The sequence below is a fragment of the Erpetoichthys calabaricus genome, chromosome 1, assembly GCF_900747795.2.
Source record: "Erpetoichthys calabaricus chromosome 1, fErpCal1.3, whole genome shotgun sequence".
NCBI lineage: Eukaryota > Metazoa > Chordata > Cladistia > Polypteriformes > Polypteridae > Erpetoichthys > Erpetoichthys calabaricus.
The window spans coordinates 312,735,398-312,755,841 of NC_041394.2; positions in this window are offsets into that span (position 1 = coordinate 312,735,398).

The following is a 20,444-nucleotide window of genomic DNA, read 5'->3' on the forward strand; positions in this document are numbered from 1 at the left end:
ATATTAAAATAATATTTATTAAAATTAACAATTGAAGATAGAAGCCTGGAAGCAATTCTTTAGACAAAGAGTCATGGGAATCTGGAACAAACTATCGACACAGGTAGTTGAAGCAGAAATGTTGACAATCTTTAAGAAGAATCTGGATGAGGTATTGGGACAGCTTAGCTATGAGCTAAACAAACAGGCTTGATGGACTGAATGCTCTTCTCTCATTAGACAAATTTTCTTATGTTCCTCTATTACTTTTTAATTATAACAACCCTGAACCCTAGAATATTATTCCTTGGTAAAAACACATTTATTGATTAATCAGTAGTGGTTAGTACCTGCCAAAACTACTTTAAAAAACTATGCAAATGTCAGGGACACATTGTTTATAAGAAACTTCAGTTTCTTAATGAAATCCAGTGATCTGGAAGCTTAGGTTTGACAAACTGAAGTTTATTGCTATGGATCATCTCTTGTAGTCCCTGACACCATGGGTATACCAGAGTAAGCAGCTCTAGTGCCTGCAATGTTTGTTATCTGTATGCCTTCTTTATAGAAGAGTATTCATAAAGTTCAGCTGGCGTGTCACTGTTACACAGGTGTTGCTCAGTTTCATGCAACAACATCATTTCTTATTCCTCCTGTTTTTAGTGCCTTCTTCTGCAATGTCAATCATTTTTATGTAAACTGTAATAAGACGTTGATAATGGGGAATATGTAACTTGTGACAAAGCTGCATTGCTTTACATTAATGTTAGATGTTTGAGGCTGAGGCCTCAGTAGCATTCAGAGAACTGTAGGTCATACAGTAGTTGATTCTTCTCATTTGTTTCTGCCATATGCTAAACATTTGCTGAAAAATTATTAATCAGACTAATAATTCAGTATCTGTTTGATACATACTATATATCTAAATATGATACTTATGACTTTATTTATACATTTAATTGTTTATATGTTTATTTAATTTGAGTATGCTATGCCATTCTCTCATCTACTACCATTTATTTTTGTACTATTGGGACTAGCAACAAATACTTTTCATTCTACAGTATACTAGAATGAAAATAAATTGAATTGTATTAGAATGCAGTTACTGTTCTGGTGGAAGTTGAATGTGTATCGATCCATTTGTTCCATCTGACATTTATTACAGTGCATGTTCAGAATTCCTTTATAAGAGCTTGATATGTGTCCATTAAATACTGAACTTAAAGGAGATTTGTGGACCATAGAGAAGGAAATATAGTGTTGAAAATATTTGGTTCAGTATTGCAGCAAGTCCTAGGAATGAGCCTAAGGTGGAAGACTGTTTTTATCTGTCATTTTTGTAGTTATCTTCTTCCTGTTCTTACTTTTGACTACATTATTGGATATGTTGTTGACGTCACTACATTTCTGTTTTGTGTGTTTTTGTATGGTGGAGGCCATATTGTTGGTAGAGACAGTGCTCATTTGATGCAACATCTCATTGTAGTGCTGCTGTTAAACATGGTGACTTACTGAATTGAAATGAAAGTTATTTTTTTATGAAAGAAATCAAGAGACAGGAATGTAGTCTGGAGTTCAAAGTGAAAGGCAAAATAAAAGGTATAAAGAAACAAAGCAATTCAAATATTAGAACCTTAGAACAATCTAGACAAGAACAGGCCATTTAGCCCAACAAAGCTTGCCAGTCCTATCCATTTAATTCTTCTTAGTGTCTATCACACTACTTGGTAGCTTATTCCAAGTGTCTGTAGTTCTCTGTGTAATGAAAAACTTCCTAATGTTTGTGCGAAATTTACCCTTAACAGGTTTCCAAATGTTTCCCCTTGTTCTTTATGAACTCATTTTAAAGTAACAGTCTCAATCCATTGTAATTGCCTTTATTATTTTAAACACTTTAACTATGCCTCCGCTTAATCTATTTTTGCTTAAATTGAAAAGTCTCAGTTCTTTTAATCCTTCCTCATACAGTAATTCATCCCCTGTATGTCTGCAATCTGCCTAGTCACTCTTCTCTGGACTTTTTCCAGCACTGCTTTGTCCTTTTTTTAGCCTGTAGACCAAAACTGTACCCAGTACTCCATATAAGGCCTCACCAGTGTGTTATGAAGCTTGAGCAGAACATCCTTGGACATTCTACAGTTACAGTTAGTCCCAATCCCACCCTGTCTAATATTGTGTTTCTTTCTTACGCCTAGGACAGTTATTGATTACATGACCTAAGCCACCACAGTTTAAAAAGAACCCTTCTAAAAGTTCCCTCTCAGCCCTTTCTAGTTTCATAGAAACAGGAGCTTGTCCGTTTCTGAATTTTTGCACTCAAACAAAATGATTACATCAAAGTAGTACTGTATAAGAACTGGTCACTCACAAAGTTATCACTGCATGCTTTGCTGTTCAATATGATGCCTCTCAATTTCAACAAATGCCTTCACCATCTTAGGACCATTCTGATCCAAACACTTATTATGAACACATTGCCAATAGGTAAGTGTACAGTAGATAGTGAAGAAAGAAAATGACCAAGACATAGTAGAAGTCAAATTTTGTAGACATTTTTAATAGCTCATGTCTGAATATCTGAATGGGGAGTAGGCTAGCATGTGGTGGAGATGTTACAAAGTTTGTAGCTGTATCAAAGGCTTTTGGGTTAGCAGTGATGTGACAGATTACATGTAAATGAATGATGATGCACTCAGACAGATATGACCATGTTATAGCTTTGGCTTATCCTTCAAATCCTTGCAGGCCTCCTATAAGGCAAAGCAAAATAGATTCTGTTTGGGATCTGTGTAAGCAGCTTGGCATCTTATTGATTTGACAAATGAAGCATTGGCTGTATTGGATTAAACAGATTAGTCATATGGGTGTTATTTAGTCTCTCTGGGGCAATAGAAAATCAGATCAGGCTTCAGTCTTCAAAATTGAGGACAGCCTGTGTGGAAATGGGCAGCAGGCTTAGCCAAAGACAGAAAGACTGTTTTCACTAAATTGAGACATTTCATACTGTATTTGTGGGGTGACTCAAGGGAGATTAGGCTCAAGCAAAGATATACAGATTTCTTTCTAATGGAAGTTTTAGCATCAATTCAGTCATCATGCAGAATATTAAAATATACAATGGCTTCAGAATGTACTGCATATAGATACATTCACTTTTTACAAAGTGTGTTAAGTTGCTGCCTTGTGTTAAAATAATTTTAAATTCATTTTCCCCTCATCAAGCAACACTTAATATACCAGAATTGCAAAGTGAAACCAGAATTTTAGGAATATTTGTGAATTAAGTTAAAATAAAACACTGAACTATCACATTGCCACAAGCATTCAGACCCTTTGCTACACCTCTTGAAATTTGGCTTATGTGCATCCCATTCTGTTGGGCATCATTAAGATGCTTCTACACCCTGTATGGAGTCCACCTCTGTTCAATTCAATTGATTGGACATGATTAGGTAAGGCACACACCTATCTATAGAAGGCCCCACAGTTGAAATTGTATAGGAGAGCAACAACCAAGCCATGAGGCTGAAGGAAGTGCCTACACAGTTTAGAGACAGGATTGTGTCGAGGTTCAGATCTGGAGAAGGATATAAACAATTTCTCAAGCACTGAAGGTGCACAAAAGCTTAGTTCCCTTCATAATACTTGAATTGGAGAAGTTTAGATCAACTACAACTCTTTCTAGAGCTGACCACTTGAATAAACTGAGCAATCATCGGAGAAGGGCTTTGGTAAGAGAGATGATAAAGAACATGCTGGTCACACTGGCTGAGCTCCTGAGAACCAGCGTGGACATGGGTGAAACTTCTAGAAGGACAACCATCAATTCGTCAATCTGGGATTTATGATAGAAATGCCAGGCAGAAGTTTCTGTTCAGTAAAAGATACAGTTTGCAGAAAGGCTCCTTCCTCTCAAACTGTGGCAAACAAGATTCTCTGTGGTGATGAATTGAAGATTATTGTCATGTATGTGGGAAACCAAGCACTGCTCATCGTCTCTATAATAACACTTTGACAGTGATGCATGCAAGTAGCAATTGGGTTGTGTGTTTAAGCAAGGACTGGGAGACTAGACTAGTTTGAGGCAAAGGTGAACAGAGCAAAGTACAGAGTAATCCTTAATGAAGACCTGCTCGAAAATGCTCTTGACCTCAGATTGCATCAAAGGTTCACTTTCCAATGGGACAATGACCCTAAGCACAAATCAAAGACAATACAGGAGTGGCTTAAGGACAACCCTGGGAAAACCCTTGAGTTGCCCAACCAGACCATCTCCATCCAACCTGACAGAGCCTAAGAGAATCTGAAGAGAGGAATTCAGGTGTATGAAGTTTACTACATCATACCCAAGAAGACTGAAGGTCTAATTATTGCCAAAGGTGCTTCAACAAAGTACTGATCAAAGGATCTGAGTACTTATGTGAATGTGATAATTCAGTTTTTCATTTTTAATAAATTTGCCAAAATTTCTAAAATCCTGTTTTCACTTTGTCATTCTGGTGTTTCGAGTGTTGCATGATGTGGGGAGAAAATATATTTAAAGGATTTTAGCATAAGGCTACAACATAACAAAAGGTGAAAAAGTGAAGGGGACTGATGCTTACTGAATATACTGTAGCTACCAAATTAGATACAGCAATTCATTTAATGCAGCATGTTTTATTTGTGTTACCTGAAGTGATTCTTTTCATTCACTCATATATTTTTATTAGTTTATTCACATTTTTCCATAGGATTAGTGATAGTCAATTCTGTCTCAGATTATTCAAAAGAAATTGCAGGGAATAACAAAGGATGGCAGGTTTTGTGTTTGTAAGCTCTACACTCTGGAAGTTTTATCTTTCTGGTCGTCTGTCCTTTACACATGTCCGATCATTGTGCTGTCCATTTTCTTCCATGGTGGTATGTTGAGAGCTGCAGCATCTGGACAGTCCCAGTCAGATGTCAGCTGGTGACAGTTAATGGTCATTTAACTGTACGAGAAGTGAGAAAAGTGCTTGCACAGACGGGCATGTCTTTCAGTGTTGTCCCCTTAGACAGTTTACCTGTTTCCCCTCAAGGAAGTTGATACAGATCAAGAAAAGCATACTCTATGCTAAACTTTTTTATATATATATATAACTAGTCATTTAGCCCGTTACAATAACGGGTGCTAGAACAGTAGTGCATAAACATTAGTAGGAACGGTCTGTATTAAATGGCAAAGGACTTTCACCTCATTCTTTTTGTTGGTCGTATTTTTCTTTCTTTCAGCCTTTCTTTTGTTGATGTTTACTTGCTGAGCTGACCGTTCTTCGTGGGCTGCCGCCGTGTATTGTGTGTCTTTAATTTTCTGTGACAGTAATACTGTCTTGTACGTCCGCTGGCTTGTACATCCGTAATATACCTTTAATTTTCTCTGGCGGTAATACAGGCGTGCGCATCGGTAATATGCCTTTAATCTCCTCTGATAGTAATACTGGCTTGTATGTGGCTGTAATATGTGTCACTGTATTGTGTACCTTTAATTTCCTCTCGCAGTAATACTGGTTTGTATTTCCGTAAAATGCCTCTAACTTTCTCTGACAGTAATATCGCGCATCGCACCGTGCCCCGCGCATGCGCACTTCACCAGAAGACACACACATGGACACCTAGACGCACAAAGGGATTTTATTAAAGAGGATATAGCTGAAATATTTGAGGCCATCAAAATGGATAGATAAATAAATAAATAAAATAATAACAGAAGTATTAAAGTTTATGAAATATCTGATGAAGATTAAAATAAGATGAACTGTACAATGCACTCACATGCAATTTGGATTCACCTTAATCATTTCATCACAGTTTATTAAATTTGTCATGTTTATTTGATTATTGATCTTCCTGTGGAAATTCCTTAGTGAAGAAGTTGAGGGTACTTTGGAGCGATTGTGTTTGAACATCATTATCACCCACCATCATCCAACCATAAAAAGAACTTGCCGTGTTATCTATACTGTATCTCAAACTGTTGATTCAGACATTGAATAGTGGTAGAATCAAAGCAATTCACTGGTGTCCCACATTGGATATTTTGTGAATTTATGTGTAAAAACTGCTAAGACAAGTCAGTAACATGCTGTAAGAACAAGGTGGCTGCTTTTTCAGAGGTAATTGTGCGAAGCTGGCATTTCCCATGTTATGTTACTTGAGAGAATATCAGATGTACCAGGCTACTATGCTAGATATTTACATGATCGCCTTTCATAGCCTTAGGTAAACAGATGAAAGAAATGATATCCATTGACATCTGCCAAGGTGATGCAGGTATCATGGTGGTAACACAAAGGACTGTCAGTGGTATTTTAGGATGAATGAAATTGGTTCTCACGTTACATTAACATCATCACAAATTCATTAGGTTTGCTAATGGCTTTAACTTTTAACACATTTGTGTTGCCCATCAAGAAAATCCATTCACTACTGGCAATAAGATACAATTTTTATTTCAGGTGAAATGATTCAACTGCCTAGACATCACTTTTACAATCTTAATGGAAGATTTTTATTCTCCTGATGATGGTACAAATGGCATTCTACCTGAAACAAGTATTGGAGACCATGTATTGAAGCACGTTATTTCAATAACCAATAGGATTTACCTGAATGAAGATTTTACATAGTTATATCCCAGATTAAAAGATAAGTGGAAATGATTAAAAATCAATACAAAATATAATAAAAGATAAAAACATAGTAAATATTGCCATTTTCAGAGAAAAGAGATGACAATGATAAAGAGTTAGGGTACCATCCTGGTAAACTCATATAACTGAATTGCAAAGTAAAAGAAAAACATGCAATAACTGCAGAGATATCTTTTCAGACGCCAGTTCTGGATAGCTTCCTGTTTTCAGTCCATCCGGGAGGAAGTGTTGGGTCCAGCTGGACTGACACCGGAGTGGTGTGATAACCGTCAGTAATGTGGTCTGCAGCGGGAGGAAGAAAAAAGGCATAAGGGCACAGCACCAACCCCTAGAGCGGTGGTAGAATTGCAGTCACTAGAGCCCTTCAACTGTCCCCTGTATGTATGTACGTGACACCATATTATTTATAACAAGCACATATTTGTAGAAAGTGGACTTTCAGATTCACCTTTTATTACATTTTTGTGGTAATACATACTATGAAGAATGCAATATAAAATAAAAAATATATATGTTTTTGTTGATCCTAGTCAAGCAATTTAATTAGCATGTTCTGGATTCATTGTGTTTTCTCTCCCATCCTAAAGACATACCTGCGGTGGGCTGGCACCCTGCCCCGGGATTTGTTCCTGCCTTGCGCCCTGTATTGGCTGGGATTGGCTCCAGCAAACCCCCGTGACCTTGTGTTAGGATATAGCGGGATGGATAATGACTGACTGACTAAAGACATACAGATTTGGTTCATTGGTGTCTTAGTGCTCCTTACTGAGTTTAGGAAAATGAACGAGTGTGCCCTGAAATGGCCAAGATTTCCAGCATTAATTCGTTATCTGCCTTATGCCAATTGCTGTAAGCAGTGGCAGAGCAAAAGTTTTGAGCAGGGAGTGACAAACTCATTAGTAGGCCCCCAAACCACTCCCACCTTATTAATGCACACCCAGCACATAATGTACACAAATACCAAATATTTAACATATGATTGATAAGAACTGTTATGACATCTCGGGTTGAGTGTTTGAGTTGCTTTCTTGAGTACAATACAATACAATTTATTTTTGTATAGCCCAAAATCACACAAGATGTGCCACAATGGGCTTTAACAGGCCCTGCCTTTTGACAGCCTTGACCGGCTAAGAAGACAAGGAAAAACTCCCAACAAAAACCCTTGTAGGGAAAAAATGGAAGAAACCTTGGGAAGGGCAGTTCAAAGAGAGACCCCTTTCTAGGTAGGTTGGGTGTGCAGTGGGCATCAAAAAGAAGGGGGTCAATACAATACAATACACAGAACAGAACACAAGTAATCCTCAATACAATATAATAGTGCAATAGAAATATTACAAGTACAGAGCAGAATTCAGCAGTAGATGATATCACATAATATGATTTGGATTTGCTCTGAAGTGTAAAAGCTTTGAACGAGGCTGTTCAGTTAGCATTGTCAGCACTGTTAAATTGTGATGCACCACTGCTACGGTTGTCTTCATCACTTTGATGCACGTTCATCTCTCTCCCATGATCTTAGTTTTCATCTCCATCCATCGCACTTTTTCTACTTCATTTATGTGATCGCTTTCTTCTTTGGATGGTCCGTCTATCTCTCCCCCTCATCACTTTGCTCTTCTTTGTGCACTTTGTCATTGCAGCTTTAACCAGGTGTAGCTGCTACTTAGCTTGAAGCAGATAAATGTGTGAGTGAAATCAAAGTTGAAGTAAAGAGAGCTATTTGCTGTGTGTTTACCAGTTTTCTAGCAGGACAGCATGTAGGAAAGAAAGCTTATGGCAACATATAATGTATATATTGTTTATATGAAGCTTTATATTAGAATGTAGCACAATTTTGTTACATAGACTTTTTTGTTGTATTTGTGGGTGAATGTGCCTTATCCTCAGCCCTCCAGCTGTTTTTGCCACTGGCTACAAGGAAAATGGTGGATTAGAGGATTTATTGATTGTTTCTTCATGAAAAAGATAAGTTGCAGAACTTGTAGGCACAAAGCTATCAGACAAAGATATCAGATATTTAGCAATGTGTTTCTCATCACCTCTGTTAAACTCTCTTTTGACTGCTTAAGGTGATCTAATTATTTCTCTTCAGAAGGAACTATGACTAGTTGATGCATGTATATATAAAACTGTTCTCATTAAACTTCTTAATTGTCTGTGCTTTGTTTAAAATATACTTACAGTGTGTTAAAGTCCTTCTAAATGAATGTAACTTCTTGCTTCAAGTTGCAGTTACTTGGCTCATAGTGATTATAATATGACTGACATGTAAAAAGTAAACTTAATTATTTTAGGTTTCTTAGACCCCTTTTGACTAAATGTAATTTTTGATATAAAAAACAGGGAGAGATCTTACATTTACTTGTACATTTGATCCTTAAGTACACTTAATTTTTAGATACTTCAAAACTTCTATTTCAGCAATGTTCTAAAGGGCAAATTTTACTTTTATTTAAATCACTTTCCAGAAAAATTGGGCACTTTATACAACACTTTTTTTTTTAAATATAACATTTCATCTGCCTTTTGTAACAGACTGTGGGGACAGGCTGGTGTCCCAACCAGGATGAATCCCATCCCTTTACTGGGCAAGGAAAGACATAATAGCAGATGGAGAGAGGTAGACAGCCTTCCAAGAGTGCATCCTCCCCCAACAATCTGGGTGGCAGCATTCCTGAACCAATATGCCCATTCATTCTCCCGCACAGGTATGCTGGGAGTTGTAGTCTCCTGGGGCAGTCCTTCTGGGTTGCCTGAGTGCCGCCATGGTGAATTGTAAGGGAGGGCTGTCTGTGATTTGTGTGGCTCCTGCTCGATTCTGAACTACTTCCTTCTTGTTATTGCCCTGATACCAGGAGTACTTCTGGGTCTGGCATAAATTGGGCCATCTCCATTCACTTGGAGTGTCAGAGCCGGGAGGTCAAGGAGAATGCTTACCAGGAGGAGTGATGGAAGATGTGACGGGTTGTATGAAATTGTACTGTGATTGAGAAATGGGACCTGTGGAAAGGTACTTAGGTTATTAGAAAATAACATAACTTGAACCTGGGACTGTCTTTGTGTAGTTGTGTTTGGGACACAGTGGTGCCCCTACTGGCCACACTTTTTAACTATGTTTGCACATTCATGTGGCCCTGATGCTGAGATGTTACATCAACATAAATCTCTAAATCTTTTTCAGACGTTTTTTTCTGTACTGCTTTGTCTTGCCCGTATAGAGCACATTGCTTTGTTACAATGCCTTTTCAAGGTGCTTATCCAGTTTTGACGTTGCCCAGATATTTTTGAACTTCCTTTGTTTCCCAATGTTGGTATTTGCTGTTTTTGATTTCTGTGTCATTATCCAATTTTACAAGTTTACTAACTACACAAGAACATTTGCATACATTAGAAAGACTAAAGGTCTAAGCAAACTGTGAACTTAGCACATATACAGCATTCACCTCTTATTAACACTCTGTCTTTGGCCATTTAACCAACTTGAAACCCAGTTTTATAAAGTACCTCTGATGGCAATACCTTTTAGATTCAGTATTCATTTTCTGTGATCAGCTGTTTCAATGTCATTTTGGAAACTCGAAGTAACCTCTAGTACTTTTACCTTTTGTTTTCCACTACTGCTGCTTTTCAAAAATTTCTAACAGGTTCTTCAAAATCTTCTTCTCATGAACTTTCAAGTCTTATTCAAATTCCTTTCCAACTCTTGTTTTCAAATCAGTAATTTTCAAATTTATTGCTGGTTATACTTTCTAAAATCTTAAACAGAATTAATATTTAAAGGAATATTCTACCAGAAAATGTTTTATTTGAATATGTTACTTACCCCATGTACATTGTAATGGTGGCCAAGAAACAGTTTTAATCTCATGTTTTCATGCAGAATGGAGAAAAAAAGTTTAAGACATAAAAGATTTCAATAATGACCAGTGTTGTACAAAGGCAAACAATATGAAAATAAACAGCAAAGATCATAAACAGAAAACCTAAAGACTCATGGGAGAAGTGGGGAATGAAGAATTGAAGACAGGACTCTTCACCAATGAATGATGGGGAGAGGCGTGCCTTCAAGTTAAAAAATCATTCCCCTTAGTCTTTAGACTTCCTGTTTTATGTATGTGCTGATAATTCCAGAACTATATACAGTATTTAACAACGTTTTAGCAAAAAGGAATTTGTTTTGCATGTTTTGAGCAAGTGACTGGATAACAGACATGCAGATTCTGCTACACAAGTGATATGAGTTTTTTTTTTCCCTTGGACATTATTCACATTGTTTGCCATTATAAAGGCACTAGTCACTATTGACTTCTGTTATGACATAAACTTCTTTTCGTTCATTCTGCATTAAATAATGAGATTAAAATTTTTTCTTGGCCGCCACTATAAAGTACATGGTGTAAGTAAAATTTTTAAAAATCATAATTTTTTGGGTGGAGTATTCCTTTTGTAGAACAAAGTGCCCATTGTCCCTTCTGCTAGGCTTTAGTAGCACACCAGGTGTGTTTAGGCAGCAGATTTACCAGTTATCCAGCTGCGCCTTTACCAATGTACATAATGAACTACAGCTAATATTAGGATCTGCCTGAACTTCATTTGATAACAAAGGTGAAAATCAGAGGCCCTGCTGCAGATTTCTTGAGCCAGAAGGCATGAAATAGACTCAAGCAACAACAAAGATCTACAAATTAAGAAATAACAACTGGGATGGACAGAAGAACTCACCTGTGAGGAGACAATGATTTTGAAACTGGAAGTGGCTTTAATCCAGTCATGAGAGGTTCCACCTTTCTTCATAAACTAGACACTCACTGAACTCCCTAGACACCATCTCTGGGACTCTTTCAGGAATGAGGAAATCTGCAAAATGACCTTCTGAATCCTGCTTTTGGAAACTAAAAAGATAGATGAGCCATTCCCTCGCTGGGGGATCTGAAACTGATAAGTCTCTTCTTTTTGTGGACCAGAAAACTGAGATCCAGTCTGCCAAACCAAAGCTGAGCCAGTCTGAAGGCTGAGAAACAGCCATCACATCAAGAGTAAACTCTTGTGTCAGAAAGTGTAATACTTTTTCCTGTGAAGTTGCACACAACACAGCAAAAGGCCTAACTGAGGAAAGTACTGCATACCACAAATAAAGGATCATACAGAAATGTGAAAGAATAAACTCCAACACAAGATGATTCCTCCATTGAACCCAGCAACAAAGCAACAACTACACGCAACATCGGATGTCATCTTTACAGACTAGGTAAATCAGAACTCTAAATAACCATTAAACAGCCAGACTCTGTATGTTATATGTTTGTCTGTCTAGTCTGTCTGTGTTCTGTCTTATATGTTGGAATGTATGTGCAGTTATCATATTTCTATAATCCTTGTGTTTATCAATAAATTGTATTATTCTATTCCTTAAAATGAGTGTACCTCAGTTTCCTTGATGTAAGTCTAAAGGCCAGAGACATGCCTCCTACAACTGGGAAAAGTAAGGTAAATAAAGTAAGAGCCTTACCGAATTATTAAATTAATTACTTGCATTGCCAAACAAAACTGATAATTAATTAATTGAGTGAAATCTCACCCCATTTCCTACACTTTTGTCACACTTCTTAATGATTATAATGACACTGGCAGCTTACCAGTCATTATATACTTCTCTAGTCTGAAAGAATTGCTAGAATATGTTTCCCAAAGGTTGTGTGTGTTTCTCTTTTACAAATTCTTTGGGGATCTATTTATTTCATTCATTGCTTATATGATGCTTGTTTTTGATAATGTTTCCTTGTGCAGGATCAACACCAACAGAAAGAAATGAGGCCAGGACTCAAACCCTGGTGAAGTGACAGCACTAACCACTCCACCACTTTCTCTCCTTAAGTGCTTCATGTTAGTTAGGCAAATTTGTCCTGCACCTCTCTCTGACTTTCTATACACTTGGTGTTTAAAACAAACATTTCCTAGACTGCATGAAGAGCATACTTGAGAACATCAATGGATGTCAGAAAGATATAAAGATGTAAACCCCAAAGCACACTTCTGGACAAAGGTACATGGTAACATGTATCAAACTAAAGAGTTATGTAGTTGAAGAAACCAGACAACCCTTTTAAAAGGGCCTGGTGGGATATTGGGACAACTTGGCAAGAAAAAGCAACAAAACAGACCTGATGGAATGAAGGTTCAACTCCCAGCTTCATCTGCAAAATGTTCTTTTACTCATTACCAAGAAAGGAGGTATAGACACTTACTGTTGGGCGCTGGTCTTAGCAGTAAATGTACTTACCTTGAATTTGCAGTCTAAACAAATAATAACTCATCATGCAGTGTTATACCTATTAGTCTTGCAAGAGGAGCTATTGAAAAATAATTAATCATTTAGAAAATACTGATGTAGAGCATTCTTGAATAGGCCTTCTTTGATAAACATTTAGGTCTAATTAGAATGATTCATACCTCTCTGACTTTTAGATGTATGGAAAACTATGGCAGGTGTTACCTCACTTATTACTGTGGGCTTAGATGAAGAGAAACAAATTTGCTAATGCAAGGATACTTACAGTGAAAAAAAGCAATACCTGTGAAAGGCAAACTTGCCTTCACCATAATAAAACTCAGCAAACTTCACAAGTCAAGAGAGCTGCCATCACATGCATCAATGAACAGATTAGATTTGATATCTTTCCACATTGCTGACAGGTATTCTAAATTAGTCTACTGCTGCAACATGATATGTATAAGGGTGAGTCAAAAGTATCTGCGGCTTTGTTTCAACCTTTTTATACTTTTGGCTGCAGTTGTAGTTATGCATGCGTTTGTGAGCTTGGTTTGTCTAAGCTGTTGCAACACAGGTACAAACTGGTCCAGTGAATTGTTGTTATGTTATATGTGGCAGCTCCCCTTTTTATACCGTATGCAGCAATGAGGAGGAGTGTGCTGTTATTAAATTTTTTGTTGGCTGAAGGTGTTTAAAGAACAAAGATCCATTGTTGACTTTCAGCATTATTTGGAAACGATATGTTACCTGAGTGAAGTGCTCACTATTATGAATGAGAATGCCCTGAATTTTTGAGGGGTACCAGGCCAAGAGATAAAAAGGAGTAATTAAATGTAATCATAGGCTTTTTTAAGGCAAAGGTAAAAACATCTTTATTTATAAGGATTACGTTTTTAGTTATGCTTTAAAAAATAACCAAAGAAAGCTATATCATTACCTAGCTTAATGGTAACACTCGGAGTGTATTCAAACAAGTCTGATAAAGGGAGAGTGTATTAGTTACTCTCTTTCTCAGCCATTGTTATACAAAACATCATCTTCTTCTTTCAGCTACTCCCTTTAGGGTTTGCCACAGCAGATCATCTTTTTCCATATCTTTCTGTCCTCTGCATCTTGTTCTGTTACACCCATCACCTGCATGTCCTTTTTCACCACATCCATAAACCTCTTCTTAGATAGATAGATAGATAGATAGATAGATAGATAGATAGATAGATAGACAGACAGACAGACAGACAGACAGACAGACAGACAGACAGACAGACAGACAGACAGACAGACAGATAGATAGATAGATAGATAGATAGATAGATAGATAGATAGATAGATAGATAGATAGATAGATAGATAGAGGCCTTCCTCTTTTCCTCTTCCCTGGCAGCTCTATCCTTAGCATCCTCCTCCCAATATACTCAGCATCTCTCCTCTGCATATGTCCAAACCAAAGCAATCTCGCATCTCTGGCGTTGTCTCCCAACCATCCAACTTGAGTTAATGTACTCATTTCTAATCCTGTCCTTCCTCGTCACACTCAATGCAAATGTTAGCATCTTTAACTCTGCCACCTCCAGCTCTGTCTCCTGCTGTCTAGTCAGTGCCACCGTCTCTAACCCATATAACATAGCTGGTCTCACTACCGTCCTGTAGACCTTCCCTTTCACTCTTGCTGATACCCGTCTATCACAAATAACTCCTGACACTCTTCTCCACCCATTCCACCCTACCTGCACTCTCTTTTTCACCTCTCTTCCACAATCCCCATTACTCTGTACTGTTGATCCCAAGTATTTAAACTCATCCACCTTTGCCAACTCTACTTCCTGCATCCTCACCATTCCAATGACCTCCCTCTCATTTACACACATGTATTCTGTCTTGTTCCTACTGACCTTCATTCCTCTCCTCTCTAGAGCATATCTCCACTTCTCCAGGGTCTCCTCAACCTGCTCCTTACTATCCCTACAGATCACAATGTCATCAGCAAACATCATTTTCCATGGGGACTCCTATCTAATCTCACTTGTCAACCTGTCCATCACAATTGCAAATAAGAAAGGGCTCAGAGCTGATCCCTGATGTAATTCCACCTCCACCTTGAATGCATCTGTCACTCCTACTGCAGACCTCACCATTGTCACACTTCCCTCATACATATCCTGTACAGCTCTTACGTACTTCTCTGCCACTGCTGACTTCTTCATACAATACCACAGCTCCTCCCGAGGCACCCTGTCATATGCTTTCTCCAGGTCCATAAAGATGCAATGCAATTCCTTCTGGCCTTCTCTATACTTCTCCATCGACATCCTCAGAGCAAACATCGCATCTGTGGTGCTCGAAGGTATAAAAAAAGTTCTCTGAATTCAAATTGCTGTGTGGTACCTTCTGCAAGTGTACAAAACTGTAAGACTTTGGTCTGAGGTAAATAAACATTCCTACAGTTGGACAAATTAGAATTGCTCCTCTCTGGTGTGGAGTCAGAACACCAATGCACTGCTCAATGCAACTCCTAACTCTAATACATTCACTTCGACTGTAAGTTGCAAACGCACATTGACAACCAATCCATTAAGCAGCATAGGTGTCCATATAGAGTGGTTGTTGAACTCTGAGGGATGTCGTTTGTGCTACTTAAGGGGTGGGCGCTCCAGACACCGAGGGGGACAGGTAATCCACCACCCCAGAACTCTGAAATGATACTGAATGGGTGCTATTACCCGCTGGGCACCGTTTATTAAAGGAAAAGTGTTACTGCTCCATACACCAAAGGGCATGTGTTCCTTTAGAGTCTGTGGTATATACACAAGGGGCACCATTTATGCTACTGAATGGGTGTGCACTCCAGACACTGAGAGGGAAAGGTCGTCCCCCAACCCAGGCATCAAACTCTGATGATACTGAGTGAGCACTGTTACCAGCTGGGCACCGTTTATGACAGTATAAGTGCGCTTTCTCAGTACACAAAGGGGTATGTGCTCCTTAAAGTCCATGGTATATCCACAATGGGATGCCATTTCTGTTACTGAAGGGGCACACACTGAGGGGACAGCACTCCATAGATCGTCTAAGTCTAATAAAACTAACTACCCATTATGGACAATTAAGGGTGATGTCTGTAGGGCTCCAAATGGACTTCAACTGGCACTGCCAATGCACATTTGGCTTCTTGCACCTAGGTAATTTGTTTGCATCACATCTACTTTAATTTCTTTCAGTCAAGGACTTGAAGCTGTTTAGCCGCAAAGTGAAGTGTTAAAAAAGTGTCATAGCCTGTAGAGCATGTCCTGAAAACCAAATGTCATTCTTTTATGGCACAGGTTAGTGATTTCGATGTACTGTTCAAAGCAATAGGCAGTTGATTCACTGTTCTCAATGTATTATTAAAACATAAGAACATTAGAACAATCTAGATGAGAACAGGCCATTCACCCCAACAAAGCTTGCCAGTCCTGTCCACTTAATTCTTCCAAAATAGCATAAAGTCTAGTTTTGAAAGTCAATAAAGTCTGTGTCTACCACACTACTAGGTAGCTTATTCCATATGTCTGTGGTTCTCATTGTAAAGAAAAATTTCCTAAATTCTGTGCGAAATTTACCTTTAACAGATGTCCAACTGTGTACCCATGTTGTTGGTGAACTCATTTTAAAATAACAGTTTCAATCCCCTGTACTAAATGGTTGCCATTCATTTTGAAGAACATTGTATTTCTGGCACAAATATAACAGATTTGTGTTTCGGCCTTATTCAGTTACCCCAGGATTTGACCCTTCAACTTTGATCAGTGTAAAAATCACTAGCTTGTCCTCTCAGTATGTTATCAATTGTTTTTCATAGTGATTTGTTGATGTCACTCCACAGTTCAGTGAAACAGCTTCACTCCTTACCTCAGTAACAATATTATCATTTTATGCAAATATAGACCCTGAAAAATCTAAAAAAAAAAAAAAAAAACTGAACACAACATTCAGTGCTTATCCAATGCCCTGTTAGAATCACAGCCAAATTCCTGCTTCTAATGCTCTGTCATATTCATTTATGAAAACAGTGCATAATTTTTAAACTCAATTACCTGGAAAAACAGCCAATTACAATACTAATGAAGTTCACGGCTTTGCTTACCCACTAGCCTACATCTGTGGCCTAGACATAAGTGAAAGGCATCAAGCCAGAAAAATCATCTCACATCAACTCCTGACAGTTAATAATGATCCCAAACTCATGCTGAACGAGGAAGCGGGACTTCCAAGCAGAGAGGTCGGGCTACTGGATGCAAAAATATAATAAATATGATACCCTGGGAAATAGAGCATGGTATAGAACAAATCAAAAGCAAATGTACTTTTATATTCTGTTTGGAGTGTTTTCAACAATTTTTGGCCACTGCATAGCTCAAATTTTAAATTCAGGGAGAACAACAATTTAGAACAAATGGTGGGATTGCTTTTGTAATGATACATATTTTTTATTATATTTTTTGTGTCAGACTGGAATAAGGGTGCCATGGTCATATGAAAAAGTTTGGGAATCAATTCTTTGGATTTTTGTTTATCATTAGCTGAGCTTTCAAAGTAGTAACTTCCTTTTAATTTATGATATGCCTTATGGAAACAGTAGTATTTCAGCAGTGACATTAAGTTTATTGGATTAACAGAAAATATGCAATATGCATCATAACAAAATTAGACAGGTTCATAATTTTGGGCACCCCAACAGAGATATTACATCAATACTTAGTTGAGCCTCCTTTTGGAAATATAACTCTAGACGCCTCCTATAGCCTTTGATGAGTGTCTGGATTCTGGACGGAGGTATTTTTGACCATTCTTCCATACAAAATCTCTCCAGTTCAGTTAAATTTGATGGCTGCCGAGCATGGACAGCCTGAGTCAAATCATCTCATAGATTTTCAATGATATTCAAGTCAGGGGACTGTGATGGCCATTCCAGAACATTGTACTTCTCCCTCTGCATGAATGCCTTTGTAGATTTCGAACTGTGTTTTGGGTCATTGTCTTGTTGGAATATCCAACCCCTGCGTAACTTCAACTTTGTGACTGATGCTTGAACATTATCCTGAAGAATTTGTTGATATTGGGTTGAATTCATCTGACCCTCGACTTTAACAAGGGCCAACGGCCCCAGAACTAGCCACACAGCCCCACAGCATGATGGAACCTCCACCAAATTTGACAGTTGGTAGCAGGAGTTTTTCTTGGAATGCGGTGTTCTTCTTACGCCATGCAAAGCGCTCTTTGTTATGACCAAATAACTCAATTTTTGTCTCATCAGTCCAAAGCACTTTGTTCCAGAATGAATCTGGCTTGTCTAAATGAGCATTTGCATACAACAAGTGACTCTGTTTGTGGCGTGAGTGCAGAAAGGGCTTCTTTCTGATAACCATGCCACACAGATGTTCTTTGTGCAATTTGCGCTGAATTGTAGAATGATGTACAGATACAACATCTGCAGCAAGATGTTCTTGCAGGTCTTTGGAGGTGATCTGTGGGTTGTCTGTAACCATTCTCACAATCCTGCGCATATGCCGCTCTTGTATTTTTCTTGGCCTGCCAGACCTGCTGGGTTTAACAGCAACTGTGCCTGTGGCCTTCCATTTCCTGATTACATTCCTTACAGTTGAAACTGACAGTTTAAACCTCTGAGATAGCTTTTTGTAGCCTTCCCCTAAACCATGATACTGAATAATCTTTGTTTTCAGATCTTTTGAGAGTTGCTTTGAGGATCCCATGCTGTCACTCTTCAGAGGAGAGTCAAAGGGAAGCACAACTTGCAATTGACCACCTTAAATACCTTTATATCTCATGATTGGACACACCTGTCTATGAAGTTCAAGGCTTAATGAGCTAATCCAACCAATTTGGTGTTGCAAGTAATCAGTATTGAGCAGTTACATGCATTCACATCAGCAAAATTACATGGGGACCCACATTATTGCACAGCCAGTTTTTCATATTTGATTTAATTTCATACAACTAAATACTGCTTCACTAAAAATCTTTGTTCAGAAAACATCCCAGTACTCAGATGTTCCTAGGAAATGAAAGAAGACATTCCACTGATATCTTTTTTGTTGAAAGTAGTGTATATTATTATGCAGGCTGAGAGGGGTTCAAACTTTTTCATATGACTGTAGATAGATAGATAGATAGATAGATAGATAGATAGATAGATAGATAGATAGATAGATAGATAGATAGATAGATAGATAGATAGATAGATAGATAGATAGATAGATAGATAGATAGATAAAGCACTATAAAGAGAGAAGCTTTATTGATCCAGAAGTAAATTAAAAATGTTACATATGAAATCACAATGGTACAAAACATTTTAAAGTGCACACAACTGAATACCCTGTTATTCAAACATCAACATCTTGGTAGGAGGAGAACTCATTAAAGATTGTAATGCCTGCAGAAAGAAATTACCTGTTTTAGTGTTCTCTACAGCAGGACACTTGAATCAGTCTATTGCAGAAGGAGCTTATCTGTGTAGTCAGTGTTATTGTCCATGTGTTTGTGGTGGCCACTAGTTTATAAAACATCCTTCTCCCAACCTCTTCTTTCAGAGTATCCATTATGACCTTCAGTATAGAACCAGCCATCGTTATCAGTTAATTGAATTGGATAGCCTTAACTGAAGTAACGCTGTTATCCCTGCAGATGGCTACATAGAAGGTTGCACCTGCTACAACAGACTTAATAGGACAGCTTTAATAAACAGCTGCATTCTCCATAGGACCTTGGTCTCAACAAACATAAAGGTGGCACCGACTCTTCTTGTACATAGATTTAGTGTTGGTAGTTTAGATGTTGTCCCAGGTACTTTTATATTCTCACCACATTTACTGCTTCTCCAAAAATAGTGACACACAGGTCTCGGGCCTTCTGAATTCTATTATAGTTAGTGATGAAGAAAACAGTTTGCATGAAATTGAATTTAAAACAAAATTACATGTTTTGCTTGACGTCCAGCAAAATTCATGGCTTTAACACAAGGAGAAAGATTTTTAGTCTTATCAGGAATCTTTCACATATATAAGAACATAGAACATAAGACATTTGACAAACAAGGACCTGTTTGTTTAGCTAATAGTTAAGCTGTCCCAATATCTCACCCAGATTCTACTTAAAGGTTGTCAAGGTTTCTGCTTCAACTCCATGTCTTGGTAATTTGTTCCAGATTCCCACAACTGTTTGAGTAAAGTGCTTCCTGGCTTCAGTTTTCATATACATTAATTCTGTGTATGCCTGTCACTTAGTATTTAAAAAAAGATCTGTAGTGGAAAAAATCACCTCATTTCCTGTCACATATAAACATTTCGCTGATCCGTCAGACATGTTCTAGTATTATGATCCCCACTGTGCCAATTATGACAATCTTGACAATCGCAATCCTAAAGATGTATCAGAGACAGAAAAGAAACTTAAAGCTCCATGTTGCATGGAGCCTATCTTCAGTCTCCTCTGCAGGAATCAAAAAACAGGAATGGGCTGTT